At 44.2% G+C, this 20,716-nt stretch overlaps 1 long non-coding RNA gene across 2 annotated transcripts; it reads left to right on the top strand.

Annotated features, from left to right (window-relative positions):
• The first annotated feature begins 302 nt into the window (after positions 1–302).
• LOC125946896 (uncharacterized) lies at positions 303–5,338 on the top strand. Of its 2 annotated transcripts, XR_007467968.1 has the most exons (4): positions 303–462; positions 1,553–1,609; positions 2,647–2,767; positions 3,715–5,338. It is a non-coding gene; the product is annotated as an uncharacterized LOC125946896 (long non-coding RNA). The 2 variants fall into 2 exon arrangements; XR_007467967.1 differs by lacking the exon at positions 303–462 and having other exon boundaries at positions 1,321–1,609.
• Positions 5,339–20,716: the final 15,378 nt, after the last annotated feature.

Genomic DNA, 20,716 nt, shown 5'->3' with positions numbered 1-20,716 from the left:
TGTTATATTTTGTAAATCGTATCATTCTCCCTCAATGCATTCTTCATTTTCATAGCACACCTCATTAGCCATTGCCATGATCTTAATACATGTATGTTTTACGCACTTTACAGCGACTATTTTAGGCCTCTTTACAGCCACGCCTCATCTATTTCTCAGAATTCATCGCTCCACTGCAAACTCACAAACACTGGCATGGCGCTCTTTGGCCATACTTGGCCCTTGCGCCATTAAACACCATACATCATCATCACGGCCAGCAGCAGCGTGTCGCCGATTTCGTCTTTGCCGACATCGAACAAGTGCAGCTCCCCGGACCGTGGCAAGCAACCGAAGTGTTGCGGTCTGCACTGCGTTGTCTTTCATTGTGATGTGATAGATAGTAACGCACAGAGACGGCCAGATGCATATGAAAGCCTGCCAGCATGGAGTGACTGTGCCATTTTTCTCTTAACGTCTCAGGTGAGTATATCAGCTTTTGTTCGAGTTTACAAACGGCGCTTGCTCGGCCCTTCCGGTTTGGTTACATGTTGCGGGGCGTTTCTCTTGGCAGTTACAGACATGCGCGCGGATGCTTGCGAAAATACTATCGGCAGCCGGAGGCTTCAGGAAAGCATCTTATATTATAACAAAGTTGTACTGCTAGGAGAAACACCGTTTTTATCGATCCTAGTAATGAGCGGCCTGTCGCATTGAAAAATCCGCAGTATAGCAAGTACTGCATAGCTTGAAGTGCAGAAAAAAAATAGTAGCACCAATGTGACATTCGCTGCCGAAGACAAGTTGAAAACTTTGAAGACAGCTTGTGTATCTTGAAGATTCGCTAGCGCTTCAGGTACATTACCGATAATAAAATCGCTACAATGCTGTATAAGCGTTGAAACAAAATAAATTTAATGTCTTTTTGGCTGCAGGTCAGAAACACATTAGCTAAGAATCTAAACCGATATATAATGTATTATTTCTCAAGTAATCTTTATTTTCATTGTTACTATTTAAAAGCATGAATTTGCTGCAACCTTCATATAGTGAAACCTACTAGTGTTTCAAAAGCGAGGTGTGTTCTGTGGTGAATTTGTAATATTATTACTGGATTGTCTATTTTGTGTCTTGTGTTTTATGATAAAAAGGGTCCTTTCATTTGTATTTTTATGTATGTATATTTGTATTTGTATATTTGGCAAGCAGAAATGAGTTCATTGCAAAGTTTTACCTCCCAGTGAGCTGCATATCAATCCACCCAAGTTAAACCTAGGTTTGTCTTGGCCATTGTAATGTACGTGTAAAAATTTCAAGTACAGCTGTTGTTGGCTTAATCGCTGTAGGATATTTTAATGTAAAAGTGGAATTCTTGGTATTATTTTACTCTGACAGCATTGAATGAAATATAATGAGGTGTGGTGTATTATTTTACTAATTTAATTTTTAAAAATTTCGTCTGTCATGTATCAGAGATTAGTTTACCTTCTTGTAGAAACCATGCTGTGTTATCTCCTACTCTACTGCTGTTTTCGTGCATATTTTTGTAATTTTGAAATGTATTTTGTTTTAGGTATTGAAGAAGCGGCAACAGCCACAGGAAGTAGCCATCTTATCCAGCATGTTATGGGTGAGAAATCGCACAGGCACTTTGGAATTTCTCATTAGCAGTATGATGCTATATGTTGCAATTTTTCTGTCCTCATTCCTGTCTTATTCATTTTAGTATTATTGTGCAAATGGTAATACGTTTACATAGAGATAGAGTAATCGCTCAAGAACGAGACATGGCTAGAGGAGACAAGAAGCACTAGCCTCCTTTGTCCATGGCTCAATGTTGCGCAGCTACTCTGTTGTTATCTACCAACAAGCCAAAATTTCTTGTCAGGTACGTTTACCAATTCTCTGTTAGTCCAATTTTATCAACACAACACTGAAAAGACATATGTAAACACACAGGAAGACGGAGACTTCAAATGATGAAGAGCCATAGAACAAGAAGCATTGCTGGAGCCTATGTTTCGAGAAGAAGTAGGAGACAAGTCCTCTTGTTGACGCGTTGGCTCGAGCGACATTCCTTGTTCTACCGCTATTTACCGTTAAAAGGAACCACTATTGCTCATGTTGAAGTATTATGCATTATGGAATAAAAATTAGCAGGATGAAATGTCAAGAATGTGAAGGTTTTTCTGTATTCTAAAACTAGAGCCAAGACACGGGCTGAAAAACAAGAATAAGATTTAGAGAAGCACAATATTATTCTTCACTACCCGGCCAGCTTCATTTGCAGCTTGCACTTTATTGCATTAATGACCATAGAAAATCATGAATTGAAGTAGCTTGATAATTTACTTATGTCAAGAGACGTTGAACTTGGATTAATGCAGGTTAAAAAATATACAATGACATTTTAAGATGGCAGGCTTGCAGTTGACAGGCACATCACTTCATGGCGTGAGCACAGGTTCGGGTTGCACACTCTTTTTGTCTTTGCTGGCATTTTCATATACATAACTGCTGCTTTGTTTTTGTCGGGGTTCTAGTTGTGTTGTAGGACCTAACTGTTTACCTTTATTTGTATTGGTAACCATGTTACACAGACAACTGCTGCATTTTTGTAAATTACGACATGGTAGAACTTCGAACATTTGTGCAAATTTGTTGCAGGTACAACTTGGCGGCTCCTGCTCCTGCCTTCCGCCACCACCCTGTCCCGACTGCGTCCACTAGAGAGTTGGCAGCCTTAGTGATGATGCCAAGCAGGCCGACGGCAGACAGCAAGATGCAGGTAAATACATGTAATCCAGCACCGTCCTCTTGACTGAAGCAGCTTGTAGCCACTCGGCAATGAATTAATTTGCAAGTAGTTTAGACGCCCCACTATTGGTGCAGCAATTCTCAAGTCCACGCAATTTGTTTTAGCCACCAAAAGGCAATGTGGATTAGACGAACCACGATGCACATTTTGATACTAGTGGAGACCACTTATACAATTTTTTCTTGCTTAACACAAAAACTATGTTGATAAAGCTTTGCCAATTTGAAAGTAATACAATGTGCCCTCAGATCTGGTATTTGGCATATTTTTCCTAGGATCGCCACATTGTTAAACCTGCAGATAAATATACGCCAAAACTGAGTTTTCTGCAAGTTCATCCTCATCTTTGTGCACTTCTGCATGAGATATATAATTCTGAAACCATTTTGTGTACTCAGCACATGTCCTGAGCACTTGGATCAAGTTAGTTGACAGCTTTTGCTAGAACGCCATTTCTCTGAAAATGAAAATGGGCCATTTTGCCCATTTTAACGGCCCATAATAAACTGGACAATGTCCAATGCTCAAGGGATACAATTTTAGGTGCAAGACCTCTTCATTCTCGTGAGAAAAATTTGTTCTCCTCTCATATTGAAGGAACCGGCATCTTGGCTATGCCTTTTGGTGCCTTAGAACGAAACTCGCATAGAACTTACGCTAGTTCAGAGGGCCAAGTAACGTACCCTTGATATTACGTTAAAGTGCAATCATTGATACACGCAAGACAAAATGACAAGCATTCCATCCTATACGTAGTTCCTCAAAGTTATTTATACTTTTTGCACATTTATTTACCTTCAGTCTGGTGACCTGTGTCTGCTTTCATTATTAGCTTACCATCATAGATGGTAAGCTTCAGATTTGTCCTATGGTGAAGAATAATATGGTGCTTATAGATGGGGGTTTCTGTTTCTCAGGTTGCCGCGAAATTCTACCCAAGCTGTGCCACACACTTGAGCCAGGCCTCTTGGAAAGGACGCATAACCCGACTCCATGCGTTGATGTCAGATGATGCCAGGGATCAAGGCAACCTGTTTTGCTCCAGCATTCAACACTTGGTGACCCCTCTACATGTTTCACCAATTTCGCAGCTGTACCTCGGCTGCCATCTATCCAAACAGCATCGCCAGCTGTGACCACTTATCGAACCATGAGCAAATATTGGCGTGAAGTGTTCGCTGGGCTTCACATTCTATTTGCTCCTTAAGATTCCTAGCAAATACTCCTGTTATAATTTGTGTGTTTAGTACCCAATTTTCAATATTTCCTTTCTCTTGGAATTCTTAACATCATCTCCTTCTATTATATCTGTATTTATGCCCAGTTTCTCTTAGTTCTTTTGTACTTGTGTATGTAATTGATAGGTTCTTAACTCTTGTAATGCATACGGCTAAAATGCTGACTTACGTCATGTTTTGTTCATTTATTAATTTGCAGCGCTGTAGAATGTTAAAACATTTTACTTAACTAGGGCTCTATGGCAAGATAAATTCAAGAGGAACATGCAGGCACTTATTTCAAGCACCTATTATTTTTGAAAAAAAGGAAAGAACATAGGAGCGTGAAAAAGAAAACAGTATTAAAGTATGGAAACTTGGCTGCCCACCATAAGTGATGTGACTTCCTTTCACTGCAATGATACCAGTGGCACTGGTGGATGTTTGAAGCATGAAACCCATGATACCCTTGGCATTCGTCAGCGTGGCAAATGGGTTTGCCACACTTAAGAATGCCAACGGTATTGTAGGTTTCATGCAGACATTGGTTGTGTTACACCTTATGAGTATTGCATTTCTCGAACATGAAGGTTTACAGCAGTGCTTTGAATGACACATATATTTCCTAATTTTCAGAATTTATGAATGCAAGAGTAATGGTACATGTACGCTCATGTAAAAATTATTTTACAGACTATATGCCCATAGATACACACTTCTTCTGATGACATAGCAACGACAGGGGGTGGCGGGATGTATGTCTTTATTTCAGATTTAAATATTGCCTTCCAGGCCTGGGTTAGTCTACTACATTGAGGATTCTAGGCCAGAGTCCCTGCACTAGAGGGAAGTGAATTAAACTAAGAATCATAAATATGAAAATATCTTGTTCGTGGCACCAATTTGACAATCAGCAAGGTTCTTTCTGCATTCATTTCGAAATTTGTGATATATTTTATATGACTGGCTTCATTAATGTGAGAACAAATATTTGTTTATTGTCAACACAGTTGATGGCACCCATTTCCACACCATTCCTTTACAGGCTAAAAATTCTATGTATTAATGGGGTGTTTAAGGTTTTGCGCACTCAATGTTAAGGGATCCAAATGGTGGCATAGAACAGAATGCAAGAAAGAACGAAGGAATGCAAGTAGGGTATGGGGCTTTGTAGGCAGACGCTTTGGTGTGCTATTTCTAAAGCTCCCTACGGTCTGCCTGAAGGCATTGCCTAACGCTTCGGCTGAATACATTGGCAGCCACATATTAAGGGGAAATGCTCCTCGAAATAAATTTTTAAAATTATTTCTGCGAGAGATTTGAAAAAAAACTGTCGCATAGAGTTTTGTAGATTGTAAGTATGTCAGTGGTTTTTGTGTAGCCGCTATATTTTTTAGTTATGTCCTACACAGTGGCAAAGTATCTGCGGGCGCTTTATTGTATATAACAGTTTCACAAGAATCATCGTGCTGTATCTTATCCAGCTCATTGTAGACCGCAAAGTGCCGATATCTACCCAAACAGCATGTAAAATTACTGAAACTAGTGCAAAAAAATCATCGTCATCAGCCTATATTTATGTCCACTGCAGGATGAAGGCCTCTCCCTGTGATCTCCAATTACCCCTGTCTTGTGCTAGCTGATTCCAACTTGCGCCTGCAAATTTCCTAACTTCATCGCCCCACCTAGTTTTTTGCCGTCCTCGACTGCGCTTCCCTTCTCTTGGTATCCATTCTGTAACTCTAATGGTCCACTGGTGATCCATTCTATGCATTACATTGCAATTTCAAGTAGATATTAGCATTCTACATATCTTGAAGAGTATGTATGCCAAATTTCGTTAGTATCGGACAATTGTAAGTGCACGAGGTTATTCTCATGGGACTGTGAAAAAATGTTGAAGTGTACTGAGCTTTACTTGCCTAGTCCCACTAAGTTTACATGTTATTTGGATAGATATCGGCACTTTGCACCTACAATGAGCTAAATTAGCTACAGCACAATGCTTTTATGAAAATTTAATACAGAAGAAAGTGCCCGCAAATATCACTACATATTGTGCCATTGTTTAAGACATAACTGAATAAATGTAGCAGCTAAACAAAAATAACATATACGAAATCGGCTTGAAGAACTCTCTAATTGGCTTAATTTTCAAACCTCTAGTACAAAAAATTTTTAAAAGCATTTAGAGTAGCATCTCCCTTGAACACAAGATTTAATAAACAAAACGTGTCCCTTGCTATAGTCACCTATAACATAGCTGGGAAGACAGCCCAGAGTCGCTTAGACAAGAGGACTTGCCTTCAAAGTTGAAGGCAAGTCCTCTTGTCTAAGCGACTCTGGGTTGTCTTCCCATGGGCTGCTGTTAAGCACTGAGTTTTCCTGCATTCTCCAGAAGTACAATACCAAATATTTTGTGAATGTCCCCTAACAGGGGAAAAAAGTTCCCTGAAAGGCAGATAAGAATATCACTTTGTTCGACATTTACATGTTGAATCCATATCTTTGTTTCGTGCTTTGTACTGAGTGTTTCAGTGGTGACTGCCTCTAATTATTGAACATAACTGCTTAAGACAGTGCGGCAATTTTTGCTAACAAAAATTTATAGCAGTGACAAGCATTAGAATTGCAGTACTCAAGAATTTTTGCTTTGTAAGAAATAGACTAGCACCAGTTCTGAGAAACACATCCCCAAAAGCAATGAGAGAATAGATTTCTGTTCCACACAGAATCGTGCTACAGGGCTTACAAAAGGCTTTGTGGCAAAGTAATATCTGAAACAGCAAAGCATGCTCCACCAAGTATGGTAACAAATATTTCAGGGCTGCCAGTCTGAGTTCTCTTACCAACTAGCCATACGTTCAGCACTGACTAGCCTCAATAGTGCAATGTCAGCATTCTGCTGAAGTTGTTATTTGCTGAAGTTATTCTACTTTAATTATTGTGATCTTGTTTAAGAAGACATTGGCAATTATCACGCACTTGTAATCTCTGTCAGTTTTGTAAATACTTGCCAGTTATTTTTTCAGCCTATGAGTCTTGGTAATAGAGAAATTCATTGCAGAAAGAGCTAGTACATTGTATTTAATTATACAGGTACTAGTCATTCGTAGATTTTTTGTCTTCAGCATTTGTTCTGCCCCACAACTGTTTCTTGAAATCTGAAATGATGTACTCGCCTCCTTAGCAATGTACAGTGAAATCTGTCAGTATGTCTTGTTTAAAATACTGTTGATAGACCAGATAGGCTATTTGTTATTATAAATTATAACAATGATAGTGTAGGACCATAATAGGATTGGCAGTTACTCACAACTGTGCCCAGCTACATCCAAGCAGCTGTACCATACAATGTGCATGTGCTCAGAAGAGCTGAACACCACAGATAAAAAGTAATGGCCACCCAAGGCTTTTACTCGTTGAGTGTCACCTTTTAAGAGCAGATTATTCGCCAGATGTAATTTATCCTCAGTAAATACATAAATCAGTTATGTGAGGTGTCTTATTTGTATGTTGCAAGTGAGAAGTTCTTGTGATCTTGCTTGTTTTTATTTTGTTTCCTTTATGAGCATGAGTGATGTAGGTTGCCTCGACGCATATTCTAAAAACTTTCCTCATCACTGCGATTCATGAAAGTTAATTTACACCTAAGTTTCCCGGTTACTAATATCGCAGGCTTCACGTTTAATTTTCTTATGTTTGATGTTATGTTTATCTACCAAGTCGTTCTGTCGTACATTGAAACATATTCACCCATTGCACAGTGGGCACCCAAATTATGAATATCTGTTCTTTCTTTCTACCTTGCTTTGGTGTTTTCGTAGCTTAGCATTGGTGCAATGGCCTGTCTGCACATGCAAAAAAGTAGCAAAGTGGCTAAAGTTAAAGGTCGACGAAAAGATAAAGATACCAAGCCGTATATTCAAAAGTTTGTATACAATTTAAAAAATGTGACATCCCCCTATTGTGTGAGAGTTGCTTTCGGCATCAAATTAACTGGGTAGCCTATTTGCTAGAGTACACAACAAAGCAAAAAGTCGCTCTAGATAGGAGCGGCAGTGGAAAGTTCAGCACAGAAAATGTTTTATTTCACGCACCATCAATGGGGCTTATCAGCTGCTCCTATTGTGTGGGAACGCTTATGTTGAGTAGACTAGCCTTTGCACCAATGTTACCTTAAGGGGACACCAGAGAAAGGTAGAAATCAAAAACAGATATTCACACTTGGCTGCCTACTGTGCATTGTGTGGATGTTTTCACTGTACAAAACTAGTGTGGCAGGTAATCACACAGACAAAAGAATTAAAAGTTAGTGTTATATGTCAGTCAACCTTCTGTGACCTCCAGTGTTCATAGAAACCCATTTTTTTCTGTATGTGCCAAGCCATAGGTAGGCTTTACGAAACTCAGTCATGCTTGCTAAGTTAAAATTCAGAACAAGAAAACTCACAAGAACTTTATATTAGTGACATGCAAAGGGTGGCACCTGATGTAACTTAATGCATTTACTGATGGTATATTACAGCCGGTACCTAATCGGCTCTTACAGGGTGACTTTTGATGAGTCGAAGGAGCCTTCCTCATGTCTCTACTTTCTGTATGTGTCTTTTGGCTCTTCATGCACCATGTGTATTGTATTGTTACAGCTGCATGTGTGTAGCTGGGTACAGTTTAGTTAACACCTGGTCTGCTTCCTTCCTTGTCCTCGTCATTCATGCGCTATCTTTGTCATAACAAAATACAGCTACCTGTGCTACATATGTTTCCAGCGTGTTTGCTTTATGGCAAATCTTGTATTAGTGCTTATTGCAATCAGTGAAATTGTTGGTGTTTTAAAATATAGTCTTAAAAAACGTGTTTATGTCAACGTAAATAAAATGTTTAGCTTAAATATTGCTGTATGTTTTCTCTAATATTGTCAGTTATTAAGTTCTTATGCACTGTTGCAGATTGTATTGTCACGTAGTAGTGAGAATAAAATTGATGCACAACTTTTTAATATGGTGTTTTTCAGATCAATTTTCAACTCAAGCGAAGAAACATGCATGAGTTGAGTGGGAAAAGTGCCAACAAGAGTACCATATGGTAAGACAGCCGTTTTTACTGTTAAATTGGATTATCGATTGCCAACCAGTTGCTGTCTGCAATTTGTAATGCATAGATTATGTAATCTAAGTTGGAATATTGTTCTTATTGCACTTCATTATCTGGTTCCCCTTTCTTGCACCAGTGTAGCCCTTCGTTATATTTATGTGTACTTTATTTGCATAGGAGGTTAAATTAAGTTCTAAATAAAAATATGCATGTGAGAACAGCGAGATAGGTTTGGCTTAAGAACCTATTGACATATTTTAATGACTTGTGTTGGGGTGAATTGAACTTTTTCAGGGGTTACATACTATTTTGGGGCATCATTATGGCTCAGAGTGACATTGCATGTCATGCACATGCAGCTGCAAGGTGCATATTGGGTGTTTCTTTAAAACTGTTTTGCTTGGTTGGCCATTGATTCCAGTTTAATAGTAAAGAGAACTGTCTTGTGTAGTCGACCAGAGTGGCAAGATGGGCTTGTTGGTTCATCATGAAGGCTGTATTTCAGCGCTTAGTAAGGACGAGGACAAAGAAGGAGACGTACGGACACACATGCGCTATGTGTGTCCGTACGTCTCCTTCTTTGTCCTCGTCCTTACTAAGCGCTGAAATACAGCTGTCTTGTGTACACGGTGATTCTCTGATGACTGATACATTTGACACTTTCAGAAGACAATAACAAAGTGTTGAAATATTCAGTTTTTGTTGCTAGCCTGCCACATGCTTCTTAGCAGATTAGCTATGGATTCATTATTATTCTATGTTGTTTTTTCACAATAGTAACTTTGCTCTGTCAGCAAAAGTTTTGGACTCATTTTGAAAAGCGGCTCGACACTGCCAGCCAAGAGTCGAATGGATTAGTTAGTTTACTCTATTTGCAAGAGTCCTGCACCATGCATAACGCGACACACACTAATGGAGTCGTCAGACTCGTCAAGAATAGTTACCCGACTCCTTCAGCAGTGGTCACGTGACCCTTTATCTTGACTCGTCTGACTCATCTAGAATAGTGAACAGACTCCCTCAACAGTATTCATGTGACCGTTTATGTTCAGTCGTCTGACTCATCTACAAGAGTTAACAGACTCCCTCAGCGGTAGTCTTGCAACCCTCTTGAAAGGGTCCAGGAGACTACTAGAAAAGAGTGCACATGACTATTGCGTGAGGAGTTAAGTAACCACCTTGTTTACATCACAGATAGTCTTTGGACTCTCTGGCAAAAGAGAGTTCGGGTGTCTCCCCCAAAGTGTGTCATATATGTGGCGAATCCAGACTCCGCGAAAAGAGTAAGGGATACTCATTTTTTTTCTTAGTGTGTAGCTACTGAGCAACCATGGCATTTTTTCTTTCTTTTTCGCAAGGCTATCACGCAGCGAGCCACTTATGGCGTTTGCCTTAATAATAACGCTAAAGTGCTCTGAGACGCATGCAGCTGACAACCCAACAGCGAGATCGTTAATTGAAGGGCTCGAATCGATTAACTGTGTCAACTTCTAAATAATAACGTGAGAAGCCAACAAACAGACACCATGGAAAATACAGGGGACATTACTTGTACTTACTAATTCAGTTAAATAAATTGTAGCGAAGAAGACTGGCGCCCTGTGTGACTGGCGCGCCCTGTGGACGCATTATCATCATCGGCCCGCCGACGAAGACGGGCTCGCGCTCTCGGTGTCCGACGCTCAACTGAGACGGTCGCGTTTCTGAGTCGTCAATAAACCCCATTACATAATTGGTGGAGCTGTGCTGGGTTCTACTTCCCCAACCCTGGAACTACACAATCGGACGCTGCCGGCCATCATGCCTGACGACCCCAGCCAAACAACACTTCCGGAACCGCCAACATTGATTTGTCCTGGCCCCGTGCGTCAACGCGATCCTCCCATCTTCAGCAGCTCCGACGAATACGACGTCGAAGATTGGCTCTCGATCTACGAGCGGGTGAGTGCTCCCAATAAATGGGACGATGCTACGAATCTCAGCTACGCCAACTTCTATCTTACGGGTGTCACTAGCGTGTGGTACCACAACCACGAATCCGACCTTCGCACCTGGTCCGATTTCAAGGCGCGCATTACGCAAGTGTTCGGTCGCCCTGAGGTGCGGAAGCTCCGTGCCGAAGAGCGCTTGCGCAGCCGTTCCCAGCAACCCGGTGAGAACTTCACCAAGTAATGGGGTTTATTGACGACTCAGAAACGCGACCGTCTCAGTTGAGCGTCGGACACCGAGAGCGCGAGCCCGTCTTCGTCGGCGGGCCGATGATGATAGTGCGTCCACAGGGCGCGCCAGTCACACAGGGCACCAGTCTTCTTCGCTACAAAATTATCAAATAACGGAAATGAACGTGAATCAAAAAACAACATGCCGCGGGTGGGGAGCGATCCCACGTCTCAGTGTTGCCAGGTCCAACGAGGCGGCGTAGCCAAAAGCTAGAGAAGCTGTAGCCCAAATGTAGCCAAACACAAAAAAGTGCTAACCATTTCATAGCCAAATATAGCCATTTTATTTGCAGTTTTATTTGTGTATACGTTTTCACATTCGACTGCGGCAATCCTTTTTTGCACAACCCGTCGTAACAAAACGTATGTGTCGCCGTGATGGTCGGCCCTTGACATCAACAACAGCTACATCATGCTTGCACAGTGCACATTTTGGTTGGCCCGGATGCTCTTAAGTTCCAGCAAATCGCTGCAGAGGGCGAAATCAGTGCTTTTATTTTGCGACAGATAGTACTAAGTTATTATTTTTAGTTATTTAGAGTAATATTAACTACGTACTGTGCTTTTTAGCTGTCGTGAACGCAAAATAATGTTCAGCATCATCGATCTCTCACGTCATCTCTGCCTACAGCGTAGAAGTTCAGCTGTCCAGCGACTTGCTCACGGCAAGAACATGCGTTAAAATAAAGTGATAGACAACAGATGCCACTCGCTGTCGGAATCGGTGTAAGCGAAGCTTTAAAAGATCACTGCGCAAAACGGCACACCAGTGTAAAAAGCGCGCAGTCGTTTTCGGCGACGAGCACGTCCAGAACGTAACTAGCTGGAAATGGCAAAAGCCGCGATGGCGCACAAAGAGCAAAGGTAAACAACAAATTGATAGCTGTGGTTATGCTGTGAAAACCGCTACTGTCAAAAAGCAAACCATGTTGATGTGCTAATAAAGCTTTAGAATAAGGGCCCCCAAAGTTTGGGGCTCCTAAGAGCTTTGCGAGTGTTAGCGTTGGGGCATGCAGTAGTGAAGAGCTTTAGAATAGGCGTTTTGCGTTTGCGGATAGTGTGTTGCGCTTGCAGCGTCACTACGGTGTCAAAGAAAAGCTGTAATAAATGGTAAAAGAATATATACCATTTTATAAGAAGAGTAATTTAGACTTTCGCGTTTTCTCGTTTAATTGCAATTTAGAACTTATTCTGCTATAGCAGCAAACAACTTGTTGTGCCTAGTTTTGAGTAACCAACTTTACGTACCTTCACCCTGCCAAGTCAATCCGTGTTAGGTCTACGAGCCATGAAATCGACAATTGAATTCGGAATCAGCGGCGTCTAATGAATCAAGCTTCATTACACATGTTAGTTGAGAGAAAGCGATAACCGCCATCGCTCTTTCTAGCTTACGAACTTCACGCGTTACCACGAATCGAGCCCAGTTTGGTGCTAGGTTAGAACATTCGCTTCGATGGGCGCCGCCATGTTTGTTGACGCAAAGCTTGTGTGGCAGCGTTTGGGGCTCCCGCTAATTCAGTGAAATCGCGTGCCCGACGCAAAACTCAAACAATGTTAGTGCCTTGCGCATGCGCAGTGGCTTCGACACAATTTCATTGGGGCCCAGAAACGTTTGAGGCCCCTATTCTTAAACTCTCTAATAATTGCGGGACTTTTACGTGCCAAAACCACGATATGACTGGGAGGCATTACGCAGTGTGGGATTCCGGATTAATTTTGGACACCTCGGGTCGTTTAACGTACACCTAAATCTAAGTACACGGGTGTTCCAGCATTTCGCCTTGATGGAAATGCGGCCGCCCTGGCCGGGAATCAAACCCGCGTCATTGACCCAGCAGCGCGAAACCTCACAAACTAAGCTAACACGGTGGCTGAAGTTTATGTGACGTGGTGCACTGATGTCATCGTGGCAAACATGTTTCGATAGTAGCATATTGAGTATCTGCATCCGTGATGTTACGGGCAAACCATCCAGAAGTAAAGCACTAGAACCCACTGTTGGCTCGGGGTCTTGCTCCCATTCTTTTTTATACGTTCTCGCATACTTGGCCCAGTTCCCCGTGCTTGGATTCTCCTCTCTGAGGAGCATGCGATTTTATGTCCAACCTTTCGAAATGAATCTCGAACGTATGCACTAACAAAAATTCATCTAGTAGGAGAAATGGCAGTAAAGCTTCGCACGAGAAACATGGTGTAGGTCGAAAGCTATGTCCAGTGCGATACTTCACCCAGAAGACATGACCATTAACACACTGGAACGTGTCATCCACCCGTGCGTCCATTCTTCCCTGTCGGCGCCACGATCGCCCGACGGCCCCGATCCTATGTTATTGCTCTCCCTTCGTCAGCATAGCCAGGTTATTACAGTGTACTGTGAAAAACGCCACTAATCCCCGGTTCATCGCAATGCCCGGGGATCGGGTGTGGGTGCATATCGGTCAAGCGGGGTGTAAGTTTAAGTCCATCAAATATCCAAGCCACCGGCTGAGACGACGACGCAGAGAGGGAATGGAAGGAAAGAGGGGGTCATTTCGCGCACGCACACACGCACAACCACGCGGCCGGCTCAGCCAGCTAAACAGCCTTCGAGATTTGCTTCCACCCAATCAGAACCACCTCTGGAGCGTGGATTAGGGTGCCCCCTATAGCCCAAACAAAGTCAAGTCGCAGATTTTTAGTAGCCCAATATATAGCCACATAGCCAACTCGCCCAAGTCGACGCCGAAAATATTTTCCTGTAGCCCAATTTGGCTATATATAGCCATACCTGGCAACACTGCCACGTCTTCGCATTACGCGTGCAATGCTCTTACCAATTGAGCTACCGCAGCGCCGTTTTCTCTTCCACTTTCTGGGCTATTTATGTTTTACAACTATAAACTAACCCTGGGAGTGCTAGCCAGAGCCACCACTCACAAATCTTGGCGGCGGTTGTGGAACATCCTTTCTGAGCAGGCGTCACGAATACGTGATATTTTTATGTGAACGCAACTGGTCAGTAAACCCACATATGCTACCTGAAGGAATCAATGTTGCCGCACATGTGGCCTTGAAAAAGACAAGCTCACGTGTAAAAACGTTGGCTCCTGCTCTTACCTTGTTCGCGTGCTGCTCAACACACAATTAAAGTCACTTAAAGCAAAGAGTACACGATCAGTGTGTAAGGGCTGGGTGAACGCGAGAAAGTAGTCCTCCCGGTCACTTGCCATACTTGGCACATAGACGCAAAGGAGCCTAAAACGTAACTTTATCTAACCGAGGACAGTGAAATGACTGAGGCGTCCAAGACGCGTCGGGCCCCGTTAGATGACTTGGAGTGACCTGGGAAAGTTCCCAGGGTCGTCACGGCGACGGTTCAATTAGTTTCAACGTTCACTACGTTTCTGCAACATCAACTCCTCAAATGGGCGGGACAGGCAGAACAAGGGTAGCAGCTCTACTTGTCGGCGGTGTGCCCTAATAGTGAAGCGATGGCGTATGCACTACGCTTAACATTTGGAACACTGAATGTCCTTGGCACACGTAGTTGGTTAGTTAGCTTCTAAGATGCCAGCTCGTAACGATGATGGTATGAGGAGTAGAAACCTCTCACCACTGGGCTCGACGCTTCTTTTGTGGAAGGCGTTGTTCTTGATGACATACGAACATAATGCGCGGACGAAAATTCGAGGAACTTTACATTGTCGGCCGTCCAGGTGCTTAACGATCTATTCCTTCTCCAATAAGTATGGCACCGAGATCAACGTACTCGCGTCGGTGTGGATGCCTGTTTCGGCATTTTCGTCAAAATGGGCAAGTATAGGAAGACTGCAAACGCAGTCGTAGCTCAGAGAAGGTGAATTCTTGTTCTTTCTCCCACACGAAAGAGACATCTTCTTTTGTCAGTCGCGTGAGTTGTTCAGCAATTTTAGAAACGTTCTTCATGAAACGCCTGTAGTAGGCACACAGTCCCAAGAAACGTATGATAGCTTTTCTGTCCCTTGGCTTAGGAAACCTTTCTATTGCTGTGATCGCGGGATCTGCGCGGACGCGTTCAGCACTGACAATGTTTCCGAAAAAGCGGGGCTCGCGAAAGCCGAAGTGACATATTCCAGGTTTTATGGTCAAACCTGCAGTCCGAATGGCATCCGGAACTGTCCTCAGTCGCTGCACGTGCTGCTCGAATGTAGTGTAGAAGACCACCACGTCGTCAATGTAGACGGGGCACGACTGCCATTTCACTCCGGAGAGAACAGTGTCCATCATCTGCTGGAAGGTCGCGAGCGCGGAGCACAAACCAAACGGAAGCACCTTAAACTCGTATACCATCGGGTGCTTCAAATGCCGTTTTTTCGCAATCTTGCTCGTCCACTTCTATCTGCCAGAACACGCTTTCAAGATATAAAGAAGGTAAGGAGTGAGCAGCGCTTAGTTTTTCCAAGGTGTCGTCGATGCGTGGGAGTGGATAAACATCGCGCTTCGTGACGAGGTTGACTTTCTTGTAATGAACACAAAGTGTGTGGTGTTATCCTTCTTTTTCACCAGAACTACCGGAGATGCCCACGGTCCATCGGATGGCTTTATTACGTCGTCCTTGAGAATTTCCTGTACTTGAATTCTTATCGTTTCCCTTTCTTTTCGAGCCACTCGGTATGGGCGTTGGCGTACCGGTCTTACGGTCTCTTCGGCAACAATGCGGTACCTTGCAACGGGAGTGCGATGGACTTTCGATGAAGTAGACAAGCATTCAGCGAGCTCTTTGACCAAGCTCACAATCGTATATCTTTATGGCGATGACAGCTCTCGGTCAATATCGATAGATGTAAGGACACTGTCTAAAGCCAGTGAGGATGTTGATGGTGAATCAAGAGTTGATACGTCCGCAACATGTGCATAGTCATGATGAGATGCTATGGCTGTACTCTTCGCCACGTGTTGTGCCTCATTGCCAAAGTTAGAAAAGAGGACAGTCGCAGGTGAGCAAGGTCCGTCGCCACGCATATTTGCTTTTCCAGTAGCCGCCCGATATTTCCGTCTACAAGTCCTTCATAGTCTCGAAATGAGTCACTCCTTACAATGGCAGTCACACTGCACCTTCTCGGCACCAACAAGTGTTCCTCCACAATACGCAGAAAGGTAAGTGGATGTTTCGCATCAGCAATGGCAATAGGCATTTTCTGTAGAAAACAACAAGCGGTATTAATGGAAGTCGATGATTGTGCCACGTTCTTGTAAACCGTCCATACCCAAGATCAGATCGCAGGAACACTCGGGGAGAACAATAAAATTTGCTGTACACAAAGCCTCTAATTCTGATTATTTCTGTGCATATTCCTACGGCAGGGACCAAATGTCCCCCGGCTGTACGTTTCGGAGACGCGGTCCATTGAGTCAATACCTATTTTAAGTTTTAAGTTTTCTGATGAGTACACTACTAATAACTGAATAGTACGACCAGTCTCTATCAACGCAGTAACTGCGAAGTCGTCGATGATGACACGCAACTCAGAGTAACGTCGCCAGCACTTCATTTGTTCGTCGCTACGTCACAGCCGTCGTCTCGTCGGGTTAGCGATGGAGGGCCTTCGGCTTTTCGGGCGTCAGCGGCCTTGCCTCCACAGGTCGCTGGCTCTAGTTATCCCGTCGCGGACTTTGTGAGCGACACCTCGGTGAAATGGAGGATGGACGCGGAATCGGCGACCGATAACGCATAGGCGCTACCTATCAAGGCTCATGTTGCTGGGGGTTCGGAATACTTTGGCGCGTCGATAAAATGCTTCTTTCTCGTAAGGGCGCTCACCGTTTCGAGGGCAAGACGCACTCACAGAGAAGCCACACAGTCCCACTCGGCAATACTGACATTCCCCATTCAGGTGACCAGCCTCTCCACTATGGTAGCAGAGGGGACGCGGTCTGCAGTATGCCCTACGTCGCTTTTACGTGGTCTTCCTTCCGGCATGGGCGGCATACTGCGGGAAAACATCTGGAACATACCGATAGTTCGGGCACAATCAGTGCGTCCAATGACCTGCCGCAAAACTTGGGCGTATGATATCTGTGGCGGACGCTCCGGCTGTGCTAGGGGCTGTCCCTGAGGCTCTGGTTCACAAATTTCTTGCCGTACTCCTTCGCCTATGACATCTGCAAATTATAATACCGTAGGATGGCTTTGAACCAGCCCAAATTTCAGCAGCTCTTCCCTAACTTCTCGTAGCGCGTCGATGTTGTAGGGGAGGGCTCCTGAGTCCTGACCCCAATTCAAATGTTGCGACGCTGGCATTTGTGTTGTACTTTCTCGCGCAATGCTGCAGCATCTTCTCCGTCGTTGTCAATCTGGTTGGAATTCGGGAACCGTGCGAGGCGGATTACTAACCATTCCTGCAAAGAGATCCTGTTTCACACTACGCATTAGGTGCCGCAATTTATCGTTGGTTCCTCGCCTGAAGAGCAGCTTCTGCCCTCTCTCTGGGTTCGGTGCTCGGGTAAGTATCGAGCAGCTCTCGTCGAAAGTCATCTCACGAGGAGAACGAATCTTCGTGGTTTTGAAACCACGCGCGTACGGATTCCTCCAGCACGAAGTACACATACCAGAGTTTCCTCGTTTCGTCCCAGCCGTCGCATCTGGCGACACGCTCGAAGTTTTCGAGCCAGTCCTCAGCATCCACGAATGTGTCTCTGTGAAAGGATCCTGACGTCCGGGGTGAGTCTACGACAACGTGAGGTAGGGTCAGTTGAGTAGCTGTCCCACAGGTGCCTAGGCTCACCGCCGTCGCTGCCGTTGGTTAATCGGTGAGAGGACGCAACTCGGGGGGCTCACGTCGTATGCGGCAGCTTGTGCCTTGACGCTTGTGGTGTGGCGGTTCTTTGGGACATAGCTAGCATTCGGTTGGCGTCTTATCCTTCTCGTTATTCTCGCGGCAATGTACATACATGCTAGAATGAAAAACATTATTAGTATACCTGATTAAATGTAGCAGGCTATGTGACGTTTTTCCATCACCTTGTTTAAAGTACATGCCAATAAATCATCATCATAATCACCAATAGCATCGCATCCTGCCGCTTGTCACGCGATCCGCTGTATTGGATATTTCTATAGTGAATTTATACATTACCATTATTGACTATACAGAGCGTCTTCGGCATATTCGTCAAAGAGCAAGGACACCGGCGTTTTGTTTGCGCCCGGCGCGATCGCCAAGTAGTGCGTTTGCTGCGCCAATTCCGCCCCATCGTAATAGGCTAGCGTATGAGCCGCAGCGTTTATAGCCGTGGCACACTGCACGACATGTATATATATATACAGGCGGCAAGTGCTGTCTGTCTGTCGGTCCGTCCGTCCGTCTGTCTGTCGCTCGATTCGACCGCCCGGCCAAAACCGATTCAACCGCCCGTCCAAAACAAAGCAAGCTACTAGGACTGGTGGCACGGGGTCATACACGTCAACATTATACAGCGCAAAGGAAACCCCAAGCCCATTTGAGGCAAAATATATGTAATATCGACCAAAAGTGTTTACGGAGCAAGGGATCTGGCGAAAAGCTGAATATCTCGGCCGCCTCAAAACACAGCATGGTATTCCCATTACCACCCTCTACAGGTATATGCGAACTACATAGTGATGTATGGTTTTACTCGCTACTTTTAAACGGCTGCTCAGATATTTAGCGTTTTCTGAAATCCCTGGTCCGTAAACTTTTTGGTCGATAGTACATAACCGTGATTCGCAACGTTCATTTATTTAGAAATGTACATTGGACTAGTTTTTACGCTGCAAATGAAGCATCAACGCGTTAGAAATGGTGTCGAAGAGACACGGCTTTCAGCCAACAGTAACAAAAGGTCCCCACAGATGGCGCGAGAGCAGAGTGAACGCTTTCCTTTTCTGTAGCTGAATAATTTGTCTCGGCTTTCGATAGGGTACGGCTTGCATAAGCAATAACGTTTTCTTCTCCAATAAGTATGGCGCCGAGATCAACGTACTCGCGTCGGTGTGGATGTTTGTTTCGGCATTTTCGTCAAAATGGGCAATTATAGGAAGACTGCAAACGCAGTCGTAGCTCAGGGAAGGTGTCTTCTTGTTCTTTCTCCCACACGAAAGAGACATCTTCTTTTGTCAGTCGCGTGAGTTGTTCAGCAATTTTAGAAAAGTTCTTCATGAAACGCCTGTAGTAGGCACACAGTCCCAAGAAACGCCTGATAGCTTTTCTGTCCCTTGGCTTAGGAAACTTTTCTACTGCTGTGATCTCGGGATCTGGGCGGACGCCTTCAGCACTGGCAATGTTTCCGAAAAAGCGGGGCTCGCGAAAGCCGAAGTGACATTTTCCAGGTTTTATGGTCAAACCTGCAGTCCGAATGGCATCCGGAACTGTCCTCAGTCGCTGCACGTGCTGCTCGAATGTAGTGTAGAAGACCACCACCTCGTCAATGAAGACGAGGCACGACTGCCATTTCACCCCGGAGAGAACAGTGTCCATCATCTGCTGGAAGGTGGCGAGGGCAGAGCAGAAACGAAACGGAAGCACCTTAAACTCGTATAGAGCATCCGGTGTCTCAAATGCCGTTTTTTCGCAATCTTGCTCGTCCACTTCAATCTGCCAGAACACGCTTTTAGAAATGGTGTCGAAGAGACACGGCTTTCAGCCAACAGTAGCACAAGGTCCCCACAGATGGCGCGAGAACAGGGCGAACGCGGGAAATTTGAATTGAATTCAGGAAACGCTCCATTGCATCCATAATGGGAGGAGTGAGAGGGGAGGGGAAGAGCATGAGGAGAGGGAAAGGGGAGAAGAGAGTGTGTTTGGTATCAGGGGCGGCAGAAGACTATCGTCCTTCGATGTCATTTGCAGGGAAGCAAGCAGATATGCGGCCAATTTTTTTTTTAGTTCACTATAGCAGTTCCCAATAGTAGCCGCGTGCGGGAATGCGCTTTATTAGGAAATAAAGCGTCCATAAAAGCGTCAGGATCAAGGGTTCTGTTGAAAAGAGAACGCTTGAGGGAAAGGTGACTTCGCGCTCCGTTTCGAGGACCCCGCACCGCGCACGACAGCAAAACTTGACTGCGATGTTCACAGCAGCGTATTTTACCCGCGGACTGTGTTATTTCACCAAGCCCGAGGGTGGTTCAGGGCTCCTTAAAGTCGTGAAAACCACTATTTTACAGCATACAGTATAAGAGTTGTAGAAGATGCACCAAAAGACAATGCGACCAGCACGCCTTACAAAAGACATGCAGCATATGTACGCTGCCTAGTATTACAGCCCTCAATTTCCATCATTATTACACTGATGTTTACGCTATGGGGCGATTTACCGCAACCAAATTACACCTAAGGACCGTATGGTATCCTCCCTGCAACTGCAAGGGACTGCATAAAGTACAAAATAAAATAACTAAAGAGGAA

Source organism: Dermacentor silvarum, chromosome 7 (genome assembly GCF_013339745.2).
Source record: "Dermacentor silvarum isolate Dsil-2018 chromosome 7, BIME_Dsil_1.4, whole genome shotgun sequence".
NCBI classification, from domain to species: domain Eukaryota; kingdom Metazoa; phylum Arthropoda; class Arachnida; order Ixodida; family Ixodidae; genus Dermacentor; species Dermacentor silvarum.
The sequence above is the reverse complement of the archived record's forward strand: the minus strand, read 5'-3'. Positions and strand labels throughout refer to the sequence as shown.